This window comes from Salmo trutta, chromosome 10 (genome assembly GCF_901001165.1).
Source record: "Salmo trutta chromosome 10, fSalTru1.1, whole genome shotgun sequence".
NCBI classification, from domain to species: Eukaryota; Metazoa; Chordata; class Actinopteri; order Salmoniformes; family Salmonidae; genus Salmo; species Salmo trutta.
The window spans coordinates 19,739,165-19,754,515 of record NC_042966.1 but is presented as its reverse complement, the minus strand read 5'-3'; positions in this window follow the sequence as shown (position 1 = coordinate 19,754,515).

The following is a 15,351-nucleotide window of genomic DNA, read 5'->3' as shown; positions in this document are numbered from 1 at the left end:
AACTATAGCTGTATTTTAAAGACTTGTTACTGACTATTGAACACTTTTTTTTGTCAAATTACTTCATTCTACTGCCTGATTTAATTGGTGACTGAAAAGTTGGCAAGAAAAATTCCCCTCTCAATTGCATTGCAAATAGACTAGCTAGCTAAAAATAAACTGCTGACAACTTGATCAAACTTATAAATATGTAAAACGGCACATTTAAGGTAGTTGTGGTTCTCAGCAACATGAAGCAGCACTGAAATTTGAGCAGGGAGGTTAATTTCTTCCCCCTTTCAGGTTGAAGCACATCCCTAACACCCAGACAGATCTAAAGAACTTGGGAACCTCCCAGCCATTAGGAAAAGTATATTTTTCTTTGAGTTTATTGACAAGGGTAGGTAGAGAATAACATGCGTGGATCTATTTCTATCATGCAGAATTGTAGCTCATTCAATAATACATATATGGGTAATTTCTGTCCCAGGGGACTAAACAGTGCAAGTTTTTGTTAAATTTAGACCACAATTAGTTACATTTGGTGTTACTGAAGTGCTGGAACAAAAACCTGTACACTCCTTTGCAGAGAACCTATGGTTGTCATAACTTCAATTGAATAAATACTGTTGCCATTTTCATTTGTTAATCTATGCAGGTTTGTCATGTGATTTCCAGGCGCTTGGTCAAGATGAATACAACAATACTCCAAGGCAGGACATTTCCCTGCATCCAGGTTGAGGCCTGCTACCAGCAGAAACATTGAGCACTCCATGTCAGTAAGTCATGCATATTTAAAAAAATATATATACATGTATAGCTAATACTCCAATCATATGAGTGGATAAGCGCTATGCACCATAAACCTGTCTTCTCCTGGAGTAACTCCCTTTCAGAGATACTTTAATTAGAGGGTTTTCCAGGAGGCCCTGGGCCAATGGGAGGTCAGGGGAGGGCTTAGGGATCAGAGGGAGTGAGAACAAAGTTAGAGACATGAAGATACAGCTTGAACCACAGAGTAAGGCTACCTTCAAACCAAAATGCATGAAACGCATGTCCAACGAGGCTGTTTGGTCGGGAAAACACTGTTTTACGTTTGTAATTGGTTGATGGATAGTCTTTGCAACTTTTCTGATGGACAGCACAATACTACCCTAGTCCCCCCCTATTGAACACCATTGAGTTGCTGCGTCTTTTACGCATCCATTTGTCTTATTGGACCCTTATAGTATCACATTTCAGGTAAGACCCAGATGCAGACATTGTCGAAGTAACAAAAGTTTATTACTAGAACAGGGGCAGGAAAAACAACAGGTCAGGTGCAGGCAGAGGTCAGTAATCCAGATAGGGTGCAAAAAGGTCCAGAACGGCAGGCATTCTCAGGGTCAGAGCAGGCAGGGGTCAATAATCCAGTGTGGTGTGGCAAGGTACAGAACGGCAGGCAGCCTAAGGGTAGGCAGAATGGTCAAAACCGGGAAGAACTAGAACAGACAGGAGCAAGGGGAAAACAGCTGGTAGGTTTCACGAACAAAACAAACTGGCAACAGACAAACAGAGAACACAGGTAAAAATACACTGGGGATAATGGGGAAGATTGGCGAGACCTGGAGGGGTGTGGAGACATGCACAAAGACAGGTGAAACAGATCAGGGTGTGACATAGTCCTTAATCAACAATGCAAATGTTAACTATTGCTTTCTCTTTCAAGAGTATTCAGTAACTTTATCCATCTCTCTACAGGTACTACAGAGGCCGTATAGTCCAAGGGCCTTCAGACCAACTACCTGCGATCTCTCCTGAGCACAGATAAGTAAGGTCTGCTGGTGGTAAAATACTTTATGCACTATGTAAACCTCCTTCACTATGGCGGTCTGTGTGATGACATATAGCATATTATAAACTGGGTAGTTCGAGGCCTGAATGCTGATTGGCTGACAGCCGTGATATATCAGACTATACCACAAGTATGACAAAACATTTTTACTGCTCTAATTACGTTAGTAACCATTTTATAATAGCAATAAGGCACCTCGGTTTTGTGGTATATGGCCAATATACCACGGCTAAGGGTTGTATCCAGGCACTCCGCTTTACGACCTGTATAAGAACAGCCCTTAGCTGTTGGCCATATACCACACCCCCTCGGGCCTTATTGCTTAATTATCCAGGGCCACTGGTTGGATTGACTGTACTCAACTCATGCACTCTCCTCCCTCTTAAGTCTCCCATACTTTTATAAAAACTAACATGTCATCCCCTATTCCCAGGTGAGTCGACTGGGCCATGGAACTCCAGAGCAGCACTGGAAGGTACCACTGAAGGCCCGTATTCAGTCAGGCAGCATAAAGCAGATGTGTCACCATCCAGGCCCTTGTCACAGCATGCAGTGGCCTGATAGGGAGATGACAAATTCATTATGTACCTTTCCTCACCAAAGCTGTGTTAGCATTTACTGCACATGTTGCTGAACAATCCAACTATTTTGCAAGGATCATTGATTTGAACAATCCAACCCCTCTAGGGTCCTGTCGTCTGGCTGCATGCTGCTTTCTAGTGATCTTACTCCCTCTCCACCTAAAATGCAATAACAAAAACATGAATAACAATATTCCTAGTAGTCAGTCAGTAACTTGGCTAACTAGTCTAATTAAAACATTTGTAAATGTGCACATCAGCCAAATGATACCCAACCACTAAAGCCTAGTAGTCTATTTGCATTTTTCTTGACAACTTTTTCAGTCACCAATTAATAAACAGTCAGTGGAATGAAGTAGTTTGACAAAAAGTGTTCAAAAGTCAGTAACAAGTCTTTGAAATTTAGCTAGCAAATATAGCTATAGTTAACAGTTTTTATTTTCTAGAAACCTAGCTAACATTTGCTACACTGTAGTGATGATTGAAGTTAGCTAGCTACCTTTCCCCAGCAGTTTCAATTTAGCTAGCTATCTAGCTAACATTAAATTGCATTATGTAAACTATCAATCAGATCATTAACTAGCAAATATATTGGTTTTCCCCTCATATCTAAAGTTGCCTGATAAAGCTAGCCAGTTGATGGTAAAGCTAGAATGAATGTCAAAGGCCAGATAGCTAACGCAACAGCGGCTGTCAATGCAATGGCTGGTCTGGAGTTCATCTGAAATGTACTGTTATATTTCACATGATAAGCAAACCACTGTCATGCACACACCCCCACCACCACACACACAGACACACACACCCACAACGTGACAACAGCGACAGAAATCTGCAAGTGTATTTTTGATTCACAGCAGAATATTCATAGTCGTAAATGAATTTACAATAATTCTGAATATAAATTACATTTGCAAATCTTATTGAATTTATTCAAATGTCAAGTTACAAGTTTGTGACCATAGTTAAATCTTTCACACATCATGATACAAGCTTGTGAAATTACATTACACATTTGAAAATCGTACTTACAACCATGAATCTGAATGTGCGACCACGAAATTCAAAATAAAAACTCACATAGTTCTGTCATCATTATAATCCCATATCTAAGCCTTTTGTCTCTCTCCTAAATGCAACTTGCTGAGATTTTGAAATGTAAAAACTTATTTGAGTGCTCAGCTGGACTTTCCAAATTGTTTTGATCTGAGTTATTTACATATGCTATGTCATGTAAGGATGGTGGAATTATGTATGTTTTATAGTATGTAATAAAGGTTGTATAATTCACTTATCAATTTTTCATGAGTGAGAGTCAACCATGTATGGGGAATTACATTATCATGCATATTTAGGTATTTTGTGACTTTGAAATTAGTGTCAATTACCAGTGAACAGCATTGAATTACTGAATCAGATATACTGTGCAGCTGGATGCAATAACAACTAAAGACAAATCACACATTTACAGTCTCTCCCCATTCATTCGTCATTCCACTCTGGTCTGTGTAATATGTAGATCATAATAGAACAGTGCTGAAGTGATTGTCCTAAAGTGATATGTGAAGTGACATGTCTTAAATATCAGCCATGAATGACACAGTGCAGGAGAGACACCTTTATACTACCCCCTCAGGAATGGCATGTAGGAGAGGGAGGTGATCACCCGTTCCCATTGCTTGGAAGGCAGCCATGGTTCATCTTTTATTTAAAGGGGGAGATCAAGCTGATCCTAACTGTTATAGGCCTATTTCTATTTTGCCCTGTTTATCAAAAGTCTTGGAAAAACTTGTCAATAATCAACTGACTGGCTTTCTTGATGTCTATAGTATTCTCTCTGGTATGTAATCTGATTTCCGCTCAGGTTATGGATGTGTCATTGCAACCTTAATAAAGGTCCTCAATGATGTCACCATTGCCCTTGATTCTAAGCAATGTTGTGCTGTGCTGCTATTTTTATTGTCTTGGCCAAAGCTTTTGATATGGTAGACCATTCCATTCTTGTGGGCCGGCTAAGGAGTATTGGTGTCTCTAAGGGGTCTTTGGCCTGGTTTGCTAACTACCTCTCTCAAAGAGTGTAGTGTATAAAGTCAGAACATCTGCTGTCTCAGCCACTCACTGCCTGTCACCAAGGGAGTACCCCAAGGCTCGATCCTAGTCCCCACGCTCTTCTCAATTTACATCAACAACATAGCTCAGGCAGTAGGAAGCTCTCTCATCCATTTATATGCAGATGATACAGTCATACTCAGCTGGCCCCTCCCCGGATTTTGTGTTAAACGCTCTACAACAAAGCTTTCTCTGCCCTTAACCTTGCTCTGAACACCTCCAAAACAAAAGTCATGTGGTTTGGTAAGAAGAATGCCCCTCTCCCTGCATGTGTGATTACTACCGCTGAGGGTTTAGAGCTTGAGGTAGTCACCTCATACAAGTACTTGGGAGTATGGCTAGACAGTACACTGTCCTTCTATCAGCACATATCAAAGCTGTAGGCTAAAGTTAAATGTAGACTTGTTTCATCTATCGTAATCACTCCTCTTTCGCCCCAGCTGCCAAACTAACCCTGATTCAGATGACCATCCTACTCATGCTAGATTATGGAGACGTAATTTATAGAAAGGCAGGAAGGGTGCTCTCGAGTAGCTAGATATTCTTTACCATTCAGCCATCAGATTTGCCACCAATGCTCCTTATTGGCTACCTGGGCGGCAGGTAGCCTAGTGGTTAGAACGTTGGGCCAGTAACCAAAAGGTTGCTATATCGAATCCCCGAGCTGACAAGGTAAAAATATGTCGTTCTACCCCTGAACAAGGCAGTTAACCCACTGTTCCTAGGCTGTCATTGAAAATAAGAATTTGTTCTTAACTGACTTGCCTAGATAAATAAAAAAGATCACTGCACTCTATACTCCTCTGTAAACTGGTAATCTCCATATACCTGTCACAAGAGCAACTGGTTGATGCTTATTTAAAACCCTCTTAGGCCTCACTCCCCCCTATCTGAGATATCTACTGCAGCCCTCATCCTCCACATACAAAACCCGTTCTGCCAGTCACATTTTGTTAAAGGTCCCCAAGCACACACATCCCTGGGTCGCTTGTCTTTTCAGTTCGCTGCAGCTAGCAACTGGAACGAGCTGCAACAAACACTGAAACGGGACAGTTTTATCTCAATCTCTTCCTTCAACAACTCAATCATGGACACTTTTACTGACAGTTGTGGCCGCTTTGCGTGATGTATTGTTGTCTCTACCGTCTTGCCCTTTGTGCTATTGTCTGTGCCCAATAATGTTTGTACCATGTTTTGTGCTGCTACCATGTTGTGTTGCTACCATGTTGTTGTCATGTTGTGTTGCTACCATGCTGTGTTGCTGCATTGCTTTTTTGTTGTCTTTGGTCTCTCTTTATGTAGTGTTGTGTTGTCTCTCTCGTCATGATGTTTGTTTTGCCCTATATTTTATTTTTATTTTTAATGCCAGCCCCCGTCCCCGCAGGAGGCCTTTTTCCTTTTGGTAGGCCGTCATTGTAAATAAGAATTTGTTCTTAACTGACTTGCCTAGTTAAATAAAGATTAAATAAAATAAAATAAATTAACAATATTTAAAGTCCTGTGTTTTTAACACTATCTGAGTTATGCCGATTATGTAGGGGGCACGGTAATCCCACTGGGAAAAAAACAGGTTGAATCAACATTGTTTATACGTCATTTCAACCCAAAATGTCATTGTGATGACGTTGAATCAATGTGAAAAATGGAATTGAAAAAAGTCATCAACGAAAGAGAATTTCAAAAAAAATTCACCCAATTTTTTTACCTAAATCCAATGACATGGTGACATTTTTTGTTTATTTTTTTGTTGAATTCACATTAGTTGACAACTCAACCAAATGTAAATCAAAACTTAGCGTTGAACTGACATCTGTGCCCAGTGCAATGATTGCCCAAACCTTTGTCTACACAAAACCTTTAACACCAGCGGGCTAGGTTTACTACTAGGCCTAAAGTAGCTAACAGATCTGATACTGACAACACGAGTGCTTTTATTATTCGACTATAAGACGTGAGGAAAATACAAGCATTGTCCCTTTTGTACTCTCTTTCACTCTTAATGGGTTCTCACAATGTCAATGTCTGTTCCATCAGATGATGCGTCTATGAGAACATGCCTCCCTTTTCTCTATTTTCAGCATCATACAGGGATTGTTGTTTTCTTTACAGATTACATCTTTAATCTTGAAATAAGATTCTAATTAAGTGATAATGTCCGAAATGCCGGTGTTTGGAGGACATTGGCACGGGTGTTGTTAGGCCTGAGACGAAGTCTAGCAAACCATGCCAATATATTCTCAAAACACCAGCTTTGAGGTCATTATCACTTTTTGTCAAGGCTCAGGAGAAGACCCAGATGCAAACAGTTTCGAAGTAACAAATGTTTATTACAAAAACAGGGGGGCAGGCAAACGACAGGTCAAGGGCAGGCAGAGGTCAGTAGTCCAGAGCAGAGTCCGAAAGGTACAGAAGGGCAGGCAGGGTCAGGGCAGGCAGAGGTCAGTAAACCAGGGTGGTATAACAAGGTACAGAACGACAGTCAGGCACAGGGCAAGGCAGGTAGAATGGTCAAAAACCGGGAAAGCTAGAAAACAGGTACTAGAGTCAGACAGGAGCACGGGAAAAACCACTGGTAGGTTTGACGAAACAAAATGAACTGGCAACAGACAAACAGAGAACACAGGTATAAGTACCCTGGGGATAATGGGGAAGATGGGCGACACCTGGAAGGGGGTGGAGACAAGTACAAAGACAGGTGAAACAGATCTGGGTGTGACACTTTTACAGTGGGTTACCAACACATTCAAATAATAATTGACATATTTTCATAGACTTTACTTTGATGAATTTATTCATACAATTTGATCCTTCCACAAGATATAGTTCCGACTGTCACGTCCTGACCAGTAAAAAAGGTTATTTGTCATTGTAGTTTGGTCAGGGCGTGGCAGGGGGTGTTTGTTTTGTGTGTTTCGGTGTTTTGGTTTATGTTCTATATTTTCTATTTCTATGTGTATATCTAGTTTTCTATTTCAATGTTGGGTTTTTGGCAATGACCTCCAATTAGAGGCAGCTGCTTGTCGTTGTCTCTAATTGGAGGCCATATTTAGTGGAGTTTGTTTTCACTTGTGTTTTGTGGGTGGTTATTTTCTGTATAGCCTGGGAGCCTTATGGAACTGTTTTCGTCGTTTGTTTATTTTGTTTAAGTGTTTTCTTTAAATAAATTAAGAAGATGAGCACTTTACCCGCTGCGCCTTGGTCCTATCCTTACGACGCCTATGACACCGACACAAATTTAGGGTTGCTACCCAAGCCAGCTGGTACTTCGTTCTATCGGTTCGGTTCCCAGAGATGTGACCCAGTCGCCAAGTCTTTTTGTTCTGTATCTATGGACGCGACCAGTTGTTTGTTCTAAATGTTCTATTGTCATACTGGCTGGCAACGTTCTTATCCCTTGCTTGCTAGCTAGCCAACTACAGCTAACTTACAGTCACGTCAAACAGTGCAGCCCGAATAACAACAAAGTAGCTGCATTTGCATTTGATTAAGCTGTTTTCTAGTGACATTTATTTGGATACATCCATAACAATGCGCGATTTCACCTGGCATAGAAAATGTGCTCTCTAGTCAGGACACTGTTGTTCAGAGGAGCTAGCCAACAACACAGCTAACACAACCACTTTAAACTGAAGCTGGAAAGACTGCAAACTAGCTGGACTTCGTTTCGTTTGACCTGTTTTCTATTGATAGTTATTTGTATACGTCCATAAAAATTATGCTGATTCATGATTTCAACTGGCTGAGAAAAGCTGCCTGTCTATCGCATCCCGACACGACACGTTCATTACTATGCGACAGCTGGTGTTATGTGTACTCCCTCTCTGGCCTCTAGGTCACCAGGCTGCTCGTTATGGCGCACAGCAGAGGTGACCGGTCCACTCCTGATCCCCGTGATCGTCATTTTGGTCGGTGTTCTGCGGCTGGAACCGCGTGTCGGGGAGGGGGTACTGTCACGTGTGCTCCCTCTCCGGCCTCTAGGTCACCAGGCTGCTAGTTATGGCGCACACCTGTCACCATCGATACGCTCACCTGCGCGTCATCACTCACCTGGACTCCATCACTTCCCTGATTACCTTCCCTATATATGTCACTCCCGTTGGTTCCTTCCCCAGGCGTTATTGTTTCAGTTTCCTGTCTGCGTTGTTCGTGTTTCTTGTTTTGTTCATTTGTTTATTAAATTATGCACTCCTTGAACTTGCTTCCTGACTCTCAGTGCACATCGTTACAGCTGGAGATAGAATTTAAACAATGTTGCAAATGTCGGCGAGACAGACAGTAAGGTTTATACAAATCTCCGCTATTGAAAATTAAATGTTAGTCTAAAAGAAATGTGGGATAATGTCTAGATGCTTTTTATAATGGAGATCAAGTTTTATAAATTGCCTGGCTGGGCTGATGAGACAGTGGATTGCGCAGTCAGATGGAACAGATTAAATAGCCATTGTACCATCATTGCCACGTCCTGACCAGTATAAGGGGTTATTGGTTATTGACGTGGCAGGGGGTATTTGTTTTATGTGGTTCGGGGTTTAATGGGATATGTATTTATGTAAGAGGGGTGTTTGATTTATGTGTTCCGGTGTTTTTTGGGTAATGTTCTTGTTTTGTATTTCTATGGTTTTCTATGTTGTGTATTTCTTTGTGTTGGCCTGGTATGGCTCTCAATCAGGAACAACTGTACATCGTTGTTGCTGATTGAGAGTCATACTTAGGTAGCCCTGTTTCACCTGTCCCTTTGTGGGAAGTTGTTGTTTGCATAGCTGTGTGTGTAGCCTGCAATCCTGTTCGTTCGATCATTTTCTTGTTTTGTTTGTTCAGTGTTCAATAAAGTCACTATGAGCACTCAACCCGCTGCGCCTTGGTCCACTACGTACGATGACTGTTACAATCATAGATGTAGCCGGTGGTAACTTGTGGAATAGACACCGTCTGGAATGCGATTTTAACCAATCAGCATTGAGGATTAGACCCACCCGTTGTATAATCTTCTATAAACCCCAGTGTTCACAGATCTACATTTTGTAGAATGGTTCCTCACATAAATATCAAAAAAGATAGATCACTCAGCATATTAACAGGGAACTGATACAATGAGTAAAACATAGTCTTCCATAATCTTACCATACTCTTCTTGATATACAGTGCCTTCCTTAAGTACTCAGACCCTTAGACTTTTTCCACATTTTGTTACGTTACAGCCTTATTCTAAAATGGATTACATTTTTTTTAAATCCTCAGCAGTCGACACACAATGCCCCATAATGACAAAGCGAAAAAGTTTTTAAACTGTATTAAAAATAAAAACCAGAAATTCCTTGTTCACCTAAGTATTCAAACCCTTTGCTATGAGACTTGAAATTGAGCTCAGGTGCATCCTGTTTCCATTGATCATCCTTGAGATGTTTCTACAAGTTGATTGGAGACCACCTGTGGTGAATTCAATTGATTGGACAGGATTTGGAAAGGCACACACCTGTCTATATAAGGTCCCACAGTTGACAGTGCATGTTAGAGCAAAAACCAAGCAATGAGGTCAAAGGAATTGTCCGTATAACTCCGAGACAGGATTGTGTCAAGGCACAGATTTGGGGAAGGGTACCAAAACATTTCTGCAGCATTGAAGGTCCCCAATAACACAACGGCCTCCATCATTCTTAAATGGAAGAAGTTTGGAACCACCAAGACTCTTCCTAGAGCTAGCCGCCCTGCCAAACTGAGCAATCAGGGGAGAAGGTTCTTGGTCAGGGAGGTGACCAAGAACCCAATGGTCACTCTGACAGAGCTCTTGAGTTCCTCTGTGGAGATGGGAGAACCTTCCAGAAGGACAACCATCTCTGCAGCACTCCACCAATCCGGCCTTTGTGGTAGAGTGACCAGACGGAAGCCACTCCTCAGTAAAAGGCACATGCCAGCCCAATTGTAGTTTGCCAAAAGGCACCTAAAGACTCTCAGACCATGAGAAACAAGATTTTCTGGTCTGATGAATCCAAGATTGAAATCTTTGGCCTGAATGCCAAGTGTCACATATGGGAGGAAACCTGGCACCATCCCTACGATGAAGGATGGTGGTAGCAGCATCATGCAGTGGGATGTTTTTCAGCGGCAGGGACTGGGAGACTAGTGAGTTCGAGGCAAAGATGAACGGAGCAAAGTACAGAGAGATCCTTGATGAAAACATGCTCCAGAGCATCCAGGACCTCAGACTGGAGCGAAGGTTCACCTTCCAACAGGACCACAACTCTAAGCACACAGCCAAGACAACGCAGGAGTGGCTTCGGGTCTCTGAATGTCCTTGGGTGGCCCAGCTAGACCCCGAACTTGAACCAGATCAAACATCTCTGGAGAGATGAAAATAGCTGTGCACCCAACCTGACAGAGCTTAAGAGGATCTTCAGAGAAGAATGGGAGAAACTCCCCAAATACAGGTTTGCCAAGCTTGTAGCATCATACCAAAGACGACTCGAGGCTGTAATTGCTGCCAAAGGTGCTTCAACAAAGTACTGAGTAAAGGGTCTGAATACTTATGTAAATGTCATATTTCAGTTTTTTTTGTAATACATTTGCAAAAATGTAAAAAGAAAACTGTTTTTGCTTTGTCATTATAGGGTATTGTGTGTAGATTGATAAAAGGCAAAACATAATTTTATCCATTTTAGTATAAGGCTGTATTCTAACAAAATGTGGAAAAAGTCACGGGGTCAGAAAACTGTATGTAAATTATATATTTTTGTATTTCATTGTCAATAAATGTGCAAAAATGTCAAAAACATGTTTTCATGTTCAGGCTGTAACATAACTAAATGTGGAATAAGTCAAGGGGGATGAATACTTTCTGAAGGCACTGTATATTTTAATTGCTCATAGGTACAGTGAGGGAAAAAAGTATTTGATCCCCTGCTGATTTTGTACGTTTGCCCACTGACCAAAACATGATTAGTCTATAATTTTAATGGTAGGTTTATTTGAACAGTGAGAGAAAAAAATCCAGAAAAACACATGTCAAAAATGTTATAAAATGATTTGCATTTTAATGAGGGAAATAAGTATTTCACCCCTCTGCAAAACATGACTTAGTACTTGGTGGCAAAACCCTTGTTGGCAATCACAGAGGTCAGACGTTTCTTGTAGTTGGCCACCAAGTTTGCACACATCTCAGGAGGGATTTTGTCCCACTCCTCTTTGCAGATATTCTCCAAGTCATTAAGGTTTCGAGGCTGACGTTTGGCAACTCGAACCTTCAGCTCCCTCCACAGATTTCAATGGGATTAAGGTCTGGAGACTGGCTAGGCCACTCCAGGACCTTAATGTGCTTCTTCTTGAGCCACTCCTTTGTTGCCTTGGCCGTGTGTTTTGGGTCATTGTCATGCTGGAATACCAATCCATGACCCATTTTCAATGCCCTGGCTGAGGGAAGGAGATTCTCACCCAAGATTTGACAGTACATGGCCCCGTCCATCGTCCCTTAGATGCGGTGAAGTTGTGCCAGCTGCAAAGTAAAAATTGGCTATTTTAAAAATGTATGAAAACAAAAACTTGCTTTAATTTAAGGTTAGGCATTAGGGTTAAGTGTGGTTAAGTGTGGTTAAGGTTAGGTTTAAAATAATCTGATTTTATGACTTTGTGGCTGTGCCAGCTAGTGACCACTCTGCAGAGCTGCCTCCAGAAGAAGATTCATGATGCAAAATGATAACCTGCGCCTCTTAAGGGGAAAGTAATCAAATTACGTTACTGAGTTTGGGTAATCCAGAGGTTACGTTACTGATTACAATTTTGGACAGGTAACTAGTAACCGTAACGGATTACATTTAGAAAGTAACCTACTTGTAATGGCTGTTGCAGGGAGTAGACCAAGGCGCAGCATGTTGAGTGCTCATCATGTATTTATTGTACTGAGAACACATAAACAAAGAAACAAAATCCGACAGCAAAACAGTTCTGTCAGGTAAGCGACACTAAACAGAAATTAACCACCCACAAAACCCAAAGGAAAACAGGCTGCCTAAGTATGGCTCCCAATCAGAGACAACGATATACAGCTGTCCCTGATTGAGAACCATACCCGGCCAAAACAAAGAAATACAAAACATAGAAAAAAGGACATAGAATGCCCACCCTAATCACACCCTGGCCTAACCAAAATAGAGAATAAAACCCTCTCTATGGCCAGGGCGTGACACTACTCAACCCTGATAACGATAACTTGGTTATATACACGGGTTCTAGTACCGAGTCGATGTGCAGGGGTACGAGGTAATTGACGTAGATATGTACATATGTAGATAGAACAGTAGCCCTTTCCTGCAGTCAATGACCAACACGCCCTATTTGGCCTCATGGGTGGAATGTTAAACAACGAAAATCGGGTGTTTCTTGGTCTAACAGTTTTGTTATATTTCAGTCTTCTGTGATGTTTGGGATCCAAACTCAAAATGTAATACATTTCAACTCTATATCTGACATGGAACAGGTGTCTTCTTTTTTTAAGACCCCAAGCATGTGTGTGAGGTGTATACTTTTGTTTCAAAGTAGATTTGTTTGACTACCAAGAATCACTCTGTGTAACCTTGATTTAGCCCACTGCAGTAAAAGGCTAATATCTTACATTCTGACAACATGGCAACCATGTTCTGTATAAGTACATATGTACATATTAATGTCTTACATTCTGACAACATGGCAACCATGTTCTGTATAAGTACATATGTACATATTAATGTCTTACATTCTGAGAATATGGCACCATGTTCTGTGTATGTTCTGTATATGTTTGGGGAGATGTTGATGGAATATTCTCTTAACCCTCAGAAAACTAGACACAGGAATGTTCTTGCAACATCCCATAAAACACGTCTAGAACATTAATATTGTATATTCTGAGAACATTGTAACCACGTTTTAGATAAGTTCTGCTTGACATTATTAAAGGAATGTTCTCCTAACTTTAACCCCAAAACATACTAAAATAGTTCTCAGAAAGTATTTGCTGGGGCAGCGGGTAGCCTAGTGGATAAGAGTGTTGGGCCAGTAACCAAAAGGTTGCTGGCTCAAATCCCTGGGCTGACTTAAAATCTGTCTGTGCCCTTGAGCAAGTCACATAACCCTAATTGCTCCTGTAAGTTGCTCTGGATAAGATCATCTGTGAAATGACCAAAATGTAAAAATGCTAACATAGATAGACTGTTCACTTAACTTACAGAAAACTGGACACTCAAATGTGAGGGGAAAATTATGGGTAACATTACAAAAATGTTCTGTCTCACTAAAATTGTTAGCTGGGGTGACTAGGCATCAGAATATACAGTATGATAGAGTGTATGATGAGTGTATGTGTAGAGTCCTGTGATAAAAGGGTCAATGCAGATAGTCTGTGTAGCTATTTAGCAGTCTTATGACTTGGGGATAGAAGCTGTTCCAGGAGCCTGTTGGTGTCAGACTTATTGCTCCTGTACCGCTTGCTGTGCGGAAGCAGAGAGAACAGTCTATAGTTTGGATGGCAGGAGTCTTTAACAATTTTCCAGGCCTTCCTTTCACACCGTCCTAGATGGCAGGGATGAGCCCCGATGAGCTCGAAGGGCATTGCAGTTGCCATACCAAGCAGTGATGCAGCCAGTCAACTTTTTGAGGCCCATTCCAAATGTTTCTAACCTCCTGAGGGGTGAGAGGCGCTGTCTCGCCTTTTTCATGACTGTGTGCATGTGTGTGGACCATTTTAAGTCCTTAGTGATTTGGACACAGAGGAATGAAGCTCTCGACCCGCTCCACTACAGCCCCGTCGATGTGGATGGGGGCATTCTCACCCCCGTTTCCTGTAGTCTACAATCAGCTTCCCGGTCTTACCACACTGCCAGGTCACTGACCTCCTCCTTGTAGGCTGTCTCATCAACGCCGGTGATCTGGCCACCATCGTGTCATCAGCAAACTTGATGATGATGTTGGAGTCCTGCGTGGCCACTCAGTCGTGGGTCAACATGAATAGCTGCACAGCTTAAGTCGTCTTGGGGGTCCAAGATGGCGCCACTTTGAGTGTGTGTATTTGAACGTACGTCCCGATAAACCAGGAAGATTATGATCAATACTCAAGGATTTAATATTTTTTGGGGGGTAAACTGACCCTTGCCTATATGAAGTAACAGAAGGTGATTGGAAAACACGGTGATCACAAGACTACATGGCAGAAGAAACTGAAAAGGGCAAGGCATGACTGAACAGATGCTAATCACCTCAGATGCTAGCAGCGAGACAGAAGCATGCAGCCCACGTGAAGACTTTCCAGAACTCAAGGCAAAAGACTCCTTATTCTCACCACTGCCACCTACGCCGAGTAAGAGCCTTCCTACCAAATACAGAGCAGTCGACAATTGTTCTACCAACCCTGACATTCTCAAAGCCATCTTTGAGAAAACAGCCATCGTTGAAAAAACAACAGAGACTACCTCCAAATCAATAGAGTCTCTCTCAGCCACTGTGCAGCAACTTCTCAACCAGGCGTCAACCCACAGCGAAAAAATATTGACCATGGAAGCTGAAATACAGAAACTCCAACAGGTGAATCGCCAAATGTGACAGAATATCATCGAAGTCCAGCGCCACAGCCAGAGACTTATAATTCACTGTATCACAATTCCAGTGGGTCAGAAGTTTACATACACTAAGTTGACTGTGCCTTTAAACAGCTTGGAAAATTCCAGAAAATGATGTAATGGCTTTAGAAGCTTCTGATAGGCTAATTGACATCATTTGAGACAATTGGAGGTGTACCTGTGGATGACTTTCAAGGCATACCTTCAAACTCAGTGCCTCTTTGCTTGACATCATGGGAAAATAAAAAGAAAAACAATTGTAGACCTC